Below are 16431 nucleotides of genomic sequence, written 5' to 3'. Positions count from 1 at the left end.
ATAAGTACATATCGACGATGGAGGACATGTATGCCTACACCAACAGAAAAAAGTTCAGGACACAAGATTGGGCTGCTATCCTCATTACAGATGAGTCGAGGTTCCATCTCAACAACAGTGATGGCCGTTGTCATGTTTATTGACGGGAAGGGGAAGGTTACGCTGAAGCATGTGTTGTGCAACGTTCATCCTTTGGCAATGTGAGCTTGATGGTATGGGGAGGCATCACAGCACATCACAGAACCCAGCTGGGAGGTCATTAATAGCAATTCGACAGGTATTCGGTACCGTTATGAAATTCTCCGTCCTCACGTCTCTGCAGGTTTATGGACATCACATCACACTTCAACAGGATAACGCGTGCCCTCACATCGCACGAGTGGTCACTGACTTCATCGCAAAACAGAACTTTCCCACACTTTCCTGACCAGCTGTTTCGTCTGATCTTTCTCCCATAGAACATGCATGGGATGAAATGTAACAACGAATGCGTAGTCTTCAAAACCAGCCAGCGACGTGAGCTCAATTGTGGAAAACTTTGGTGCAGATCTGAAATTACATACCTCAAGCCTTCTTCAACCATCTTGTGTCGTCAGTGCGGTTCCGTTGCCAAGCATATAGATCATCACAAATGGTGGTTACAACAGATACTGAGCTGTGAACTGATTTTTGACCACACCCCTCTTCGAGCCTCTCGAGACATGTCTTGCACAAATGTGTTGACATTCTCATGTCAATTCCATGCTTATCAAACATTAAATATTGATATGACCAAACAACGTGATGAGTTTGTTTTCATTCCTCATTTCACATCAGTGTAAATAATGCACAGAAACTAATTTTCGCTGTTTCATATATATATATATATTGTTGTGGTTACCAAATTCGCAAACCACCATTCAGGTCCCTTAGGTGAGGTATCTCGGTAAGTGCATGTGTAGTTAGGCCCAAACCCGTTGTCTAGTGGGAATACATGTCATTTATGCGTGCTGCGACTCTTCAGGATAGCCGTTTTTCTTTTACTATCTTTATTTTGGACCAACCGCCATGATTACAACCACAACCACCGCTTCACCACAACCGCCACGACCTTCACGTCACACCTCGCAACCGTAGCATCGCCACCGTTCTTGCCCCGCTGTGGGTACCGGTGTTGGACTCGTGCAGGGCGCGCGTCGAACAGCGTGTACAAAATCACGGATTTTGTGCTTCAAAAACGGATCAAAAACGACACACGCCCACTTTTTGCCGTCCAATCGGTGAGCGAGGGGCGATTTGGCCCCGCCTCCAGGACGATCGATATATGCAAATTTGTGGATCAAAAAGCCTTCACGCCCACTTTTTCTCGGGCCAATGGGGAGCGAGGTGAAAGGTCAAAGGGAGGGGGTCAAAGGCGAAGCTACGGGGGGATAAAAGGACCGTGTTCGTCAGTCAGAGGGAGTCGGAGAGTCCAAAGAAGAGTCGAGAGTCGGAGAGTCCAGAGGCGGAGAGTAGGAGAGTCGGAACGGAGGGGACGAGCTGTGGAAAGGCGGCGACACCAGACGAGGGGGTGCTCGCGTCGTGCAGGGAGCTGCACCCGAGGGAGGCCGACAGCGCGACCTGGCCGAGGTGGAGACGCACACCAGGGATAATAAAGATCCTCTATACCCCGAGCATCAGCAACCCCCTCCTGTTTCCCCCCGCGCTGAGATAGTGCGACCAAGGGGGCCCCTTTCCCACCCCCTGCCAGACACTGTCCGCGAGGCCCGCGGAGTGAGGCGCCATCGCCGCTCCGCGTCTCATCACCAGACGGGTAGGCGCGACCCGGTCTCGGCCTCAGGCCCGCCTCATCCTTGAGGGTATTCTTTCCTTGGTTTTGGGTATGTGTTGTCGGCGCCGTCTGTGAAGTAGAATTGTATAAGTGTTGCCGTGTGCTCGGTAGTCGGTATTAGCTCTGCATTGTCTTCGCTTTTATATTTGCTTTTTGTGTAAATGGAATTGTGTTTTTCTTTTTTTTGTGTGCTTTTGGTGGAATTGAATATGTGTGCTTCCCGTGTGCCGCGAATAAATGTGCTTTATTATTGAACTGTTCTCCCGCTTCGCTTCGTCTTTTCCTCTATTGAATCCCCATCTAGCTTCACGTAAAGGGTTGGTAGTGGGCTGAATACGCCCGATAATTAATCGAACCGTCGAGGTCGACGATAACACCGCTCGGTTATTCTGATAGTACGGAACGGGTCGCTTAAGTGGCCCGTGTCCGAAGTCGACCTGCGGCGAGGTGCGATCGCCCGGTCTACCCTCCGCGTGGGTACTTAGGTAGGTCGAATTTGGCGAGCAACCCTATCCCACGCGGGGGCTGATTGGCTCGATCGCGGTGAGACCGAAAGGTCCACCCGTGACTGGTTCCCGGCGTTAGTCCGAGAGGGTCACGACTGGATTGTCCGTCCGGTGGGCGACGTGCCGCGATTCGAGTTACGTGGCCGTCAGCACGCCGGCGGGCGCGAATCCGCAACAATATATTTCATATTTCATATATATATATATATATGAAATACACCACCTTCTACCTTTATCTTCTTCATCTATACTACAAAACAAGCTGTGTGTGCATGCGTATGAGTTCCACCCATGGTTGAACAGTTTCTCGACTTCATCCACAATTTCTGTACGATTTTATAGTATACAATTTATATTCCCTCTCCCACCCCTCTTGTCTCCTGCCCCCCTTGCTGTGCATTGTTTTAGCTCTCATTCGAGCCTCGACAATGTCTACCAAAAAAAAAAAAAGTGCAAATATGACACATTGTGGTTATATCGCTCAGATAGATTCCAATTACATTTACCCAAAGGCTGACACTAAAGGTCTGAAGCCTAAGGACTGGAAGTCTGTGGCATGTCGTACAGTGGCCTACAGAAGCAAAATGGCAGACATATGATTTATTTTTCCTGGTTACAATTGTGGGTGAAGTCGTGTCAGCTGTCCAGCCAATGCATTTTGATCAGAAGGCTTCAGATGCACGCAGCCAGCTTCATCAAGTTTTTATTAAATAGGATTGAAATACAGTACTCTGTTGTTATGACAGGTTGAGCATTACATTTTTGTGGAGTTTGAAAGCTTATTTATTGCCATTAATATTATTTTCAAATATCATAATATTATTTTATTTTTTATAGGTGGAGCATTAAAAAAAAAATTGGTTTTCAACACTTTCTTCCAAAAATTCTGCAACGAGACAACACAGATGAAACAATTTTTATGCAAAGTGTTGCCCATCCACACTTCTTGATTGACGTTTGTAATTGGTTGGATACCCACTTTTCACACAGATGGATCGGGTGACGAGGATTGACAGAGTGGCAATCCAGGAGTCCCAATTTGACACCGTGCTATTTTTTTTTGTGGGGATGGGGTTCACAAAAAGTGTATACCAGCAAACCCGCTAATTTGGACGAATTAGAAATTTATATCCACAGCATGTTTCTGCAGATTTGCCAAAGGAGTTCCTTCGGCGTTCAGTGGAAAATGCTGTCGAACGATTGAAAAAATAAATGTGCTCAGAACGTAGGAGTTCATGTTGAAATTTGATGTTCACAAATTAAAATGGCAATAAAGACTTTCATGGAAAAAAAAAATTTGTGTTGTATTTACATTAACAATTTGGGGTGTCTCCATTTGAAATAGCTACTTAATTATGAATTGTCCAGTGCGGATAATAGTAATAAATTTATCAATGTAGAGAAATTTGTCGAAGAGATCGTCTTCTCGTCAGTTTAATGATGGTGCCGCTGTCACATTGTTGATGACAACATTTGTGCAAAGGATAAATTATAACAAACTGATAAAGTATGTCATATTCAATGCTATGAATGTCTGTGCAAACGATTTTCTTTCTATAACTGTATTCCTGAGAAAAATAAGGGGAATTTAATATTTCACTTCATTGGTTGTTCCATTTGTGACCTGTGAAGTACTGCACAACTAAGTTGTGTACTTCAAAGTCTTTGCTATGAAAGTCTTGACAAAACTTTCAACTTCATTGGATTTAACATTGTGAAAATACAAAGGCAGAGTTGAAACCTAGATGCAGATTGCTTTAAGTTTTTATTATATAGGATTGAAATACAGTACTCTGTTGTTATGACAGGTGGAGCATGACATTTTTGTGGAGTTTGAAAGCTTATTTATCGCCATTAATATTATTTTCAAATATCATAATATTATTTTATTTTTTATAGGTGGAGCATTAAAAAAAAAGTTGGCCAAACATTGGCCTAATGCGAAATGCCATAAAGACGGAGGTAAAATTGCATGTTTTCCTTCCCGAGACTTGACAGACAAATTTGGGGTGCCATGTCATTGATGACACAATTTGTTTATACATTGCTCAAAACGTTATCAATTTCTGTTTCGTTACAGGAAACAAAAATTAACATCTCAGCTTCTTATAAGCAAGCATATAAGTTATTGTGTGGATGGACAGACACAACTTGGCAGCACAGCGAGACTTCTCTTTAGAGATACTATACTAATAAAGATGCCATTTCTGTGAAACTCTATCAAATAGTTTTGAGACAAAAAGTGAAAAATCAATCGTTGACAGATACATGACAGAACAACGATTGAAAAAAAAAATGGACTGAGAACATAGGAGCTTATGTTGACAACCCAAACCCCCACCAACCCTTATTTTTGGAGCAACAACACAGTACTTCATCCTGATGTCTCCCATAACACCGTGACATCTACCCACACCACATACCATGCTCAACCCACAAGCTCGACCCTACATGAAACTTTATCTTCCATATTGCCAAACAAAACCGCTCCCAAAAATAAAAGACACTGGGGTTATATACACATAACCGTGAAGTAGTAACAAGCAAGCAAGCAAACTCACCTTTTTTCTGCATCTCTCCGACGATGATCTTCCCACATTGTTTGCTGGTTTTCTCCACTGACAAGGCCGTGCTCAGACCTTGCTCATGCTTGCCGAGGCCCTGACCCTCACGGAATCCATATTTTGCCATTATCTTGTGGGCCACCGTGCCTCTGTCATAAAAAAAGAATATCAAATTGAAAGTGACTGGACGCTTTACAAAATAGTTTTACTCAAGATCACGGAAACCGCTCTCTGGCTTTCCATTGTGCAATTGGTCTAACGTTTACTTTATCAAACGAGGTTCATTTACAACCAACTTTTACCTTACAAACAAACAAACAAACAAAAAGTTCTTAATTTTCCTGCGACCTGCTTCCTGCAACTATAAAAGTAGTTGATATATTTCCTGTAGGCTCATCCACATAATACGTATATATTCTTCCAAAAATTCTGCAATGTGATGACACAGATGAAACAATTTTTTATGCAAGGTGGTGCCCATCTGCACTTCTCGATTGACGTTTGTAATTGGTTGGATACTCACTTTTCACACAGATGGATAGGGTGACGAGGACTGACGGAGTGGCAATCCAGGTGTCCCGATTTAACACCATGTTATTTTTTTGTGGGGATGGGCCTCACAAAAAGTGTATGTCAGCAACCCAGCTAATTTGGACGAATAAAAAAAAATGGACGAATTTGACTAATATAAAAGAGGTGGAGGAGGGAGCAAATTGAGACAAGAAAGAGAAGGGAAGAAAATATAAAGGAGGAATAAGGAGAAAGGTGAAAAAGGAAGAGTTCAGAGATGGGAGACAGCAGGAATTTCTGGTGTAAAAACTGACATTTTAGTGCACGGTCCTCGTTTCTTTTTGGCCCAACAAGGGCTGATAGACAGAAGCACCTGAAAGATCAACGCAACCTTTTTTGAAATGCCATCGTAAATCAATCGGATTTGTTTCGTTTCCACCAAGTTGACTTTCCATTTAAAGCTTTCACTTTGGTTGTAGCACTTTGTAATCCCACTGATGAAACTTCCAATAATACAAAAATACAGGGTCATGTTTTAAACTGTACTCCAGGTAAGAAAATGGCACGACTTGGTGAAACGAACATGTTCAAGTTCTGCAAAGTCGAAAAAGACAGACCAGCCACTCTCTCTTCGGATGCCAAACAGCGATGCAAGAGCAACCGTACACACAAAGGCTTAACGGCTTGTTATCTGTTGACATATGTGAAAAAACTTCAACACCCCAAGTTATGGACACATAAAAAAACAATGTATAATACTGTAATTACCTGACCATTGCATTTAGCACGAAACAAAGACTACAAGGCAGTGATAGCAGATATAGTGCGCAGGGATGGATTAAATCTTGGAAACAGAAGAATATAGACCTCCTACTTGTAGAACTTTGAGTGACTGGAGTGAGAAGAAAAACATTTACTGAGTCCTCGGCAAAGGTTATGGGGGTCGACACATCTATCAGGGCCACTTTGCGGTCATGTGCATCGTGCTGATCTTGAGGAAATGTCAACACAATTACTTTCAACTCGATCAGTCGCAAATCCCAAATGAATCGTATCTATCATGGAGAATCAGAGAACATACCCTGAGCTACTTAACATCACTTTTGGAGAGTTTGGGCTTTCTTCCTTGACTGCTTCTTTCGTCCTCAGTCCCAGTTTTGCTTGTCACCCTCAAAGGTATACACATAGCTCATACATTTATATCCCTTCTACAGGTATGACACATTCTGATTGCTTAAATGACAACCAATCACAGTGATAACAACACATGTTATAGTACGCTGTGATCGGTTGTCTGTACTATGGAGCATTTCATTTTTTTATACACGATATGGGACTCGACATGTTATTTGCACTTTATATGACCAAAAAGGCACCGAGCATGTGTGCGTCCATTTGTTTATGTGTCACGCTTTATTTCAAAGGGCTCCTGCTGTTGGTACAGTTGTCGTAAAAAAAAGAAAAATGCAGGGTAATAAAAATTGTGCAGTTGGAAAGCTGATAATATATGTTTGGAACAAAAATTTAAAACTTGTAAAACGTCGTGTCTTTTTAATCATAATTTGCCTTTTAGCAGGACTTGGAGCTAAATGTAGCGGTTCCAACTCCACCATTTATATTATTATTGTATGACAGGAGGAAATCTTTGGAATGAAGAATGACGGATGCGGAAGGAGCGTTTTGCTGCAAAATGATGTGAAGTCACTGGAGGTGTTATTAACCTCCGCCATCTTCGAAGATGGATGGAGGTTACTGTTTTCACCCCTTTCTGTTTGTTTGTTTGTTTGTGAACAGTATTACGGAAAAACTCCTCGACGGATTTCGACGAAACTTTGTGGGGGGGTTAGGTATGGTCCAAGGATCATGCCATTAAATTATGGACTTGGCCCCAAAATTTTGGACCCCCCCCAAAAAAAAATTCTTAGAGAAAAAGAAATTCTTTTTTCTACATGTTTTAAGTGATTTCCAACCCCCCAAAAAATTTCACCCGCCCCAAAAAAAATAGAGAAAAATTTTTTTTTTTGCATTTCTACATGTTTTAAGTGATTTCCAACCCCCCCAAAAAATTGTTACCCCCCAAAAAAATTGTTGGAGAATTTTTTTTTTTTTGCATTTCTACATATTTTAAGTGATTTCCAACCCCCCAAAAAAAAAATGTTTGAGGAAAAAAAAATTTTTTTTTTTGCCATTTTTACATGTTTTAAGTGATTTCCAACCCCCCCCAAAAAAAAGGGAAATTTTTTTTTTTGCATTTCTACATGTTTTAAGTGATTTCCAACCCCCCCCCAAAAAAAAATTTTTGCAACTTTTTTTTCAACAAAATTTCGATTTTTTTTTTTTTGCATTTTTACATGTTTTAAGTGATTTCCACCCCCCCCCCCCAAAAAAAAAATGTTGGAGAAAAGAACTATAACTCTCAGCACTGTTGACATATTTAATGAATAAGATATTAAGTTCACTTGAGTGACCCAGCAGTATTGGCGGCGGAGGTTTTGCACTCTCCCGAGTGCTCCCCCTCTAGTTAACCTCCGCCATTGAAGATGGACGGAGGTTACTGTTTTCACCCCTGTCTGTTTGTTTGTTTGTTTGTGAACAGTATTATGGAAAAACTCCTGGACGGATTTCGACGAAACTTGGTGGGGGGATAAGGTATGGTCCAAGGATCATGCCATTAGATTTTGGACTTGGTCCAAAGTCCAATATGGCCACGATGGTGGCTATTTTGAAAAAATATTTGAATTTTTGTTTTTGCATTTCTACATGTTTTAAGTAATTTCCAACCAAAAATAAATAAATTTGTTAGAGAAAAAAAAACTTAGAAAATTTTGCAACATTTTTTCAAAAAATTTCGATTTTATATGAAAAATATTTGAATTTTTTTATTTTTTGCATTTCTGCATGTTTTAAGTGATTTCCAACCCCCCCACCCCCCAAAAAAAATTTTGTTTGAGAAAAAAAAAAACAAATTTTGCAACTTTATTTTCAAAAGAATTTCGATTTTATTTTTTTGCCATTTCTGCATGCGCGTCGATCTAGTTTAGTTTTTTAATCGTGGTTCAGTAGAGTCTGATCCATTTTGACCTGCAATGAATAGGATATCAGGTTCACTTAAGTGACCCAGCAGTATTGGCGGCGGAGGTTTTGCACTCCACCGAGTGCTCCCCCTCAAGTTGTTTGTTTTTACATCAATGTGATTAAGAACCGAGAGCTTTCAATGTGACATTGATCTTCCGCGCATGAAAATAATGCGATATCAAATTTTGGAGAAATTGGCCCATGGGTTTGGAAATGTAAAAAGAAGAAGCAAGCAAACAAATAAACAAATTTTTTAAAAAGGCTGAACATTTTACATTTTATATCCCACCGATAGGTGGGATCTAAATCCGGACCTTAACCAAAATCGAATCGCCTTGTTCTTGTCACCTGACCAACTCATCCACCTGGTTTTGGCATAACTCGTCCACAACTTTTTGAGATCTCATGCTTTACATAGTTTTTGGCACCATCTCTCAATGGTGAAGAATCACTTAAAAAAAAATTATCGGATCCGGATCAGGATTCGGATCTTCACCAAAATTGAATCGATTCTTCCTCGTAGCACTCTCAACCTGTCGACCAAGTTTCTGCATAATCCATTCATAACCTTTTGAGATAATGTGCTATGTATCGTTTTTGGCCTCCTCTCAATGGTGAAGAATGACTTGTAAAATTCTCTCATCCGGATTCGGATTTTCACCAAAATTGAATTAATTGGTCCTTGTCCACACACCCAACATTTCCACCAGGTTTCGTCCGAATCCATCCATAACCTTTTGAGTTATTGTGCTACATATAGTTTTTTGGACTTGGATCACTTAAAAAATTCTCAGATCTGGATCCAGATTCAGATCTTCACCAAAAATATGCGTTGCTGTCCTTGGCCAGTCACCTACAAAGATGATAAATTTTGAGAACGATTGCTTGAAAACTGTGGCCAAAAATCACGTGAGAAACGGACAAACAGATACGTACACAAACAAATGCTACTAACCAACATACATGGCGAAAAATTTTTTCTCACCGAGTAACGAGCAAGTAGACTCGCCCACAGGGTGGTCCAAAATGATGTGCAAATTTTAAAACAGCCGTCATAATAACCCTGCGTGTGAGCAAAAAGGCACGGTTAAGCAATCGGTTCACTCCGTCGAGCGACGTCAGCCTTTGATCGAGGAAGTACTTAATTTCAAATGAATTTTATCTTTTGAACACTGCATAACATGAATAACGGTGGATTAAAAATGACGTTTGTCAACAGTGAAATCTTGCCAGGAATATCAAACATGTCACAGTACAGTACATGTTATATGACGGTGAAATAATGTAATTATACGGTAGGACCTGTCCTTGAAAAAGGAAGAATTTCAGACATTTTAACAACCGGGCACATCTCACCCCATGTTGGAAAAGAACGTCCCTGGTAGGATAGGAGGAGAACGAGATCTTTCACTTCTTTCATAAAAGATTGGTGGTGGAATGGCCACTTTTCCACCCATCCTTGAATGCCTCATGGAATCCTCTTCAACACGAAGTACTGAACGGAACAACATTATAACACAAGTGTTATCGAATTGACAACTGCTCAAGTGCAACATCATAGCAGATTATGCAGAAGGTGCAGCTTGGTTCAAACAGCTTTCACAGGACCGACCTGATCTATACAGTCGAGATTGCACATGGTGCTTTGGGCAATAGCTTCTCTCGGCACACAATATTCCACAATCTTCCGCAGATAAAAATCAATCCTTCACGATTGTTTATATTTTAAATGTCCAAAAATGAAAAATCAAATTTTCTCATGATACCTTTCAGATACCAAAACCACCGGTGAACATTTTTTGTGCATCTTCTTTCATGTCACTTAAATGCCTCCATTGAGAGGCTTGTGTTTTTGCATCAACAGCCTTTTCGAACATTTCTCTCTTTGACCTGTACAACAGTACGCATGCGATTGACGAGCCCAGCATCTTGAGTGAAAATGCTAACATGCCAATTTCATTCAGGCATAACTGGTCAAGTTGTTTACAGGACACGCACAAATTAATCTTCAAGAACCGATGTTCCGGAGCATCTAAAAATGAAGAAGAGGGACACGAACTCGTCTCATGATCACGAATGGTTATGAAGAAGATTCTACAACAGCCTTAGCGGCTCCGCCTCAGACTCTGCTACCTCCAATTGGAGAGCTGAACACTGAACAAGCTCCTCGCACCCAGACCGTTGGGAGGTGATCACGCATCAGTGGAGAACATCCAATCAGAATTGACTTTGTTGACTGTTCTTCTTGATTACTCACTCACTTTGTGCGAATTTCACCTGAAGAGAGCACAACGAAAAGCTTTGTGGTTTTCTTTTTATGGTTTTATGGTAATGTTCTTCAAAATGTCTTTGTTTAAGTCTATATTAAAGTTTTGTAGTACCAAAAATCTTTTTGGTTAAATATATTGTTGCGAATTCGCGCCCGCCGGCGTGTGATCGGCCGCGTACCTCTAATCGCAACCGCGTCGCCCACCGGACAGACAATTCAGTCGTGACCCTCCTGGAACTATCGCCAGGATAGCTGCACCCTCAAGGTGCCTCGGTGGTCAGCGAGTCACGACGTCCCGCTCCCACGACCGTCAGCGTGGTCGCGCCTGGTTCCGGGCCTCCCACGTGGCCGGCAAGCTCTCTCTGGCGTTCCTCGTCCGGACGCGCAGGTCCACCACACAGCCGGCACTGCTGCACCTTCCCTCCGCATCTCCCACCAACAGGCCGCTCACAGGACCACTAGCGCAGGAACCAATCGAGGAAGAAGAATAAGAACTGGACCACCGGAGAGACAGGGCAGGAGAGACGCATGAACCACGGAGAGGGAGAGTGAACCTTGCGAGCGGTCCGCCCTTTATAGCGCGGGGCTCCGCCCTTCGCCCCACCCCGTTTTCGGCTCCACCTTCCTTCGAGAAGCTTCTCGAAAAGGGGCGTTTCTCAACTCACGGCGTGCATCCACCAATCGGAAGCGAGCTGCCCTGCCCCCTTAACTTCACACCAAGCGTGGGGAAAATAGGCAGGAAAAAACCCCACAGACTCCGCGAGAGCTTTTGTTTCCCTTGCGCATTCTCGGACGGTTTCCGACGCAGAAACCGTCGTAGCATGGTCCGTGGAGGATGGCGTTCGGAAGCGGACGTCGTGGCGAAGATGGTGGTGGTTGTTGTGATGGTTATTGTAGCGTGGTTGGCGTTGTGGCGTAGTTGGTGGCAGTTGTTTGTGTGGAGGTTTGTTGCGTGGTTGGCGTTGTGGCGTACTTGGTGGCGGTTGTTGTTTGCGTGGTTCAAAATAACGATAAATAAAGAAAAACACTATCTCAAAGGGTCGCAGCCCGGTGAACACGAAAAATTCCCTCTAAACAATGGTGGGGAAACCTATATGAACACTCACTTACCGGGATAACTGATCTCATGAACCTTTATGGTGTTCTGCGAATTTCCACAGCTGGAACAATATACAGTTCTGGAAAAAATTAAGAGACCACTGCAAAATTATCAGTTTTTCTGGTTTTACTATTTATAGGTATGTGTTTGAGTAAAATGAACATTTTTGTTTTATTCTATAAACCACTGACAACATTTCTCCCAAATTCCGAATAAAAATATTGTCATTTAGAACATTTATTTGCAGAAAATGACAACCGGTCAAAATAAAAACAGACTCGGTGTTTTCAGACCTCAAATAATACAAACAAAACAATCACTGCTGGAAAAAACAATCCTCAGAGTTGGGGAACATTGTCAGAGCAGAAGGAACAACCTTGTACGTGGCTTGATTAATGAGTCCTTCACAAAGACAAATCTGCTCGATTCTAGCCTTGCTGAAGCACCCCCAGATCATCACCGATCCTCCACCAAATTTCACAGTGGGTGCGAGACACTGTGGCTTGTAGGCCTCTCCAGGTCTCCGTCCAACCATTGGACGACTTGGTGTTGGGCAAAGCTGAAAATTGGACTCATCAGAGAAGATGAACTTACTCCAGTCCTCTACGGTCCAATCCTTATGGTCTTTTGCAAACCTCAGCCTGGCTCTTCTTTGCTTCTCATTGATGAAGGGCTTTTTCACGCTTTGCACGACTTCAGCCCTGCCCCTAGGAGCCTGTTTCGAACTGTCCTCGACGTGCACTTCACCCCAGCTGCCGTTTGCCATTCTTTTTGTGGGTCACTTGATGTCATCCTACGGTTGTTGAGTGACATTCGAATGAGTTGGCGGTCATTCCGGTCAGTGGAAAGTTGTTTTCGCCCTCTGCCAGTCTGTAGCTTTATTATCCCCAATGTCTGCTGCTTGACCTTGCTCTTATGAACCGCCGTCTTTTAAATTTTAAGGATGGAAGCGACGTGACGCTCACTGTATCCCTTTGCCAGTAAAACCAGAATTGAACCCTTCTTTTCCTCACTCAAAACTTTTCTTTACAACTCTTTTGGCATGGTCAATAGTTATTTTTTTGATTCCAATTACTTTTGAGGTACTACTAGCACTGTTTCTGCCATCCAGCTGGTCCTATTGCAAGAGGATAGTGATGACCACAGCAGTGGTTTTTATACTTTTCCTTGTTAAATAAGATTCGGTTCAAGTGATCACCTAATCAGTACCTCACGAAGTAGAATGAGGTGTACCTGTGTTGGAATTCAACAGACACTAGAATGGAATGGCTGCCATATATGCAGAGATGCTGATTGAATTTTTATTTGAAGTGGCCTCTTATTTTTTTCCAGAGCTGAATATATATATATATATATATATATATATATATATATATATATATATATATATATATATATATATATATATATATCTTCTTCTTCTTCTTCTTTCGGCTGCTCCCGTAAGGGGTCGCCACAGCGGATCATCCGTATGATCCGCATCGTGATTTGGCACATGTTTTACGCCGGATGCCCTTCCTGACGCAACCCTGGTCGCCTCTTACGACACAGGGATATGGTACACCTATTTTAACCGGGGTATACACCGGCCCAGTATACTGGTACTCATTTCGCCTTGCTCTCGTCAGGGGGGGCAGGAGAAACCGTGGTGCTGTCGACCTCCTGGTCCTGGCCCAAGTCCGCTCACAGCCGCCAGGGAACCAGTTCTGGCGCCTAATTGCGAGCAGGAGAGGGAGGCAGGTCCGCCCGCCGTTCTCCGAGTCAGCAGAACCGTACTCCGAGTCAGCAGAACCCCAGAGCCAGCCAAGGTGAGGCACGAGGCTCAGCAAGGCTCCAAGACACAATGAAGAACACGATCGAATCCGCGCAACAACAAGCACGCTTCCCGCGCAACAGCCTCCGCACCAAAAAAACACGATCTTTTTGTCCCGATCTTCTTCCTCTTCCTTTTCGACCCCGAACAGAACCTTTTTATCCTCCCGTCCTCGTCACTTCCAATCGAGCCGTTTTATTGGCCCACCGCCGTCGCCTTCCGCCAATCGTGATCACGGGGCGGAGCCATTCGCAGCACTGTCCTGTGACGTCACGGCCAGCCTCCAAAGAATACCAAAAGGGGTTTACGCAGACACACTTACCCCATCCCGTGTCCCTATCTAATTACGTGACAATTATCACTTCCCCCTTGAAGAAATGGACATTTACTAGACAACTTATCACCACTGAATTGCTACTTATTACATCGAGATCCTGGTACACTCGAACAGCATGGCATACCTAATTAAACATCCTAATTACCCTTTGAATGCATACCCCCCCTCAAACGTAGCAATATATATATATATATATATATATATATATATATATATATATATATATATATATATATATATACATACACACACAATCATTTGTTTGTAAGAATATGTTTGAAAGATTGTTGCATTGAGCACAAACCAAAAATAATGCAAAATTATGTTGACTACAAAACACTCACCTTCTTTATCTCTGTCCATGAGTGAGGATGGAGGAGCAATGGCTGCTCCTCCCAAAACTATGGGGAAATCAAAAATAGCAATTAGACAGTGGACATTTTTCCGTTGAGTAAAATTAAATTAAATTATCATGTCAAACTGCCGACAAGGCTTGTTGTTACTTTTCATAACATGTGAGATTCAAAGCAACAGCTATTTGGTTAACAGACAGAAACCTGCCATATTTTATTCATCAGCATTTCATTTACAGTGAAAAATATTATGAGCACTCCATTCATGCAATCTTCTCTTCTCATCTCATGTGCTTATGCACATTGTAATGTATAGGTAATGAAAATGATTGCACATGGTGGTAAAACAAAATGTGGCCTGCCACAAGAAACTGACAGTTGGGGTAAAATCAGCAATAAATATTCTTTAAATGATACTAAATGTATGATGACAGCATGTACAGTTCTGTAGGTATGGGTTAAAACAAAGTCAATGTACTCTGCACATTCTTGCAATGATAATTTGGATGAAAAAAAGACAAATCATTCAGTGCCACTTGGTGAGATGGAACAGCACTCGGTGGAGCACAAACCTCCGCCAGGCTGAATCGTTTACATTTTGCATGTCGCTGATAGGCCGGATCCGAATCCGGACCTTAACCAAAATCGATTCGGCTTGTTCTTGTCACCGAACCAACTCATCCACCTAGTTTTGTCAAAATTCGTCCACAACTTTTTGAGATCTCATGCCATACATTGTTTTTGGCCCCATCTCTCAGTGGTGAAGAATCACTAATTTAAATAATTCTCGTGTCTGGATTCAGATCTTCACGAAAATTGAATCAATTCTTCCTTGTGGCACTCCCAACCCGTCCACCAGGTTTCGTGTGAATCCATCCATAACCTTTTGAAATATCGTGCTGTACATCGTTTTTGGCCCCCATCTCTCAAGAGTGAAGAATCACTGATTTCAGAACGATTGCTTGAAAACTGTGGCCAAAAAATGTGCGACAAACAGACTTGTCAAAAAAAATGTTTTTGTCAAATAACAAGCGGATGACAACAGCTACAAGGCAATGCAACAAAAGTGGGTCAACACACGGATGTGATGGGGAGATCAACGAAAAGGAGAGTGAAGGGGGAGATTTGGGGGCTGGGTGGGGGGGAGGTTAATAAAGGTACAAAATATTACGGATAGGATTGGAGAATGATCTAAGATAGTGCTGTACTTTCTTCCTCATTCTTTTCACTCCCATTTTTCCTTCCAGGAGGCTTCATGCTGACAACATGAAGCCTCCTGGAAGGAAAAATGGGAGTGAACAGAATGAGGAAGGAAGTTCCACAAGGGGAAGAGAGAAATATTTGAGTGCAGATGCTAATTGAGTCTTGATTTTAGGAGTTTCACAAGGAGTTAGTTGCTCCTACCTTGGCGTTCATAACATAAGCCATTTATTTGCCCAAGATGAGAGAGCAGCAAGCCCTTCTGTTTCTTTGTGGGATATGCCATTGAGAGTTTTGGATTCCCTAGCATCCAAGAGAGACGGGTTGAAGCGGGGCGATCAGCCCTTAGGCGAAAACAGTACTCCATTGAGCTATGGAGAAAGGCTTTGGAGGCTATGTGAAGTTCAGATTTGGCAACAAAGGACAAGGCATGACATGACAGGGGATGCCCAGTCTATGGCTGCCTTTGTGGACCAGCTTTGATGTATGGTCTGCTCAAGAGATCGACGCTGGTGGCGAATCGTAGCAGTTTGAAAGACGGAATCTTTTCTATTGGTTCATGGTGGACATAAGATTGTTTGACAATCCTTCAGGAGAGACGGTGAGAATGTGAGATTTGCCTGCATTTTATGACATGTTCTGTGTGTTAGACCAGCATCTGAAACTTTTCACGGCAGCAGAGGGAAGCTTCTGCTGCTGGTCCTTCGGTACGGAGTGGTGTTATACGACAATGCAGAGGGCGGGTACTCTGCTGGTTAATGCATAAGCGAGGAACAGGACAACTCATCCCAAAATGTTGCCTTGGGACACGCCAGCCTCCACTCGGAAAAATGACAATACTCTGTGAATGAAGTGGATGATAATGATACACCATTGAGGGCCATGAACCAGACAA

The 16431-nt window shown here is 42.6% G+C and overlaps 1 protein-coding gene and 1 pseudogene across 6 annotated transcripts in view; one reads left to right on the top strand and one right to left on the bottom strand.

Annotated features, from left to right (window-relative positions):
• Positions 1-16431, top strand: part of LOC147007965 (F-box/LRR-repeat protein 4-like) — a 310036-nt gene that overhangs the window by 186316 nt on the left and 107289 nt on the right. The window lies entirely within an intron of this gene.
• LOC147007969 (splicing factor 45-like) overlaps positions 1-16431 on the bottom strand; it is a 51776-nt pseudogene that overhangs the window by 12995 nt on the left and 22350 nt on the right. Inside the window, exons 6-8 of the transcript XR_015053793.1 lie at positions 14328-14384; positions 9822-9960; positions 4878-5029 (exon numbers count right to left, since the gene is read on the bottom strand). The product of XR_015053793.1 is annotated as a splicing factor 45-like (transcript). The remainder of the gene's footprint in view (positions 1-4877; positions 5030-9821; positions 9961-14327; positions 14385-16431) is intronic.

The sequence above is a fragment of the Eptatretus burgeri genome, chromosome 23 (assembly GCF_056783735.1).
Source record: "Eptatretus burgeri isolate ZD-2024b chromosome 23, Ebu_testis_v1, whole genome shotgun sequence".
In the NCBI taxonomy this organism is placed as follows: Eukaryota; Metazoa; Chordata; class Myxini; order Myxiniformes; family Myxinidae; genus Eptatretus; species Eptatretus burgeri.
The sequence above is the reverse complement of the archived record's forward strand: the minus strand, read 5'-3'. Positions and strand labels throughout refer to the sequence as shown.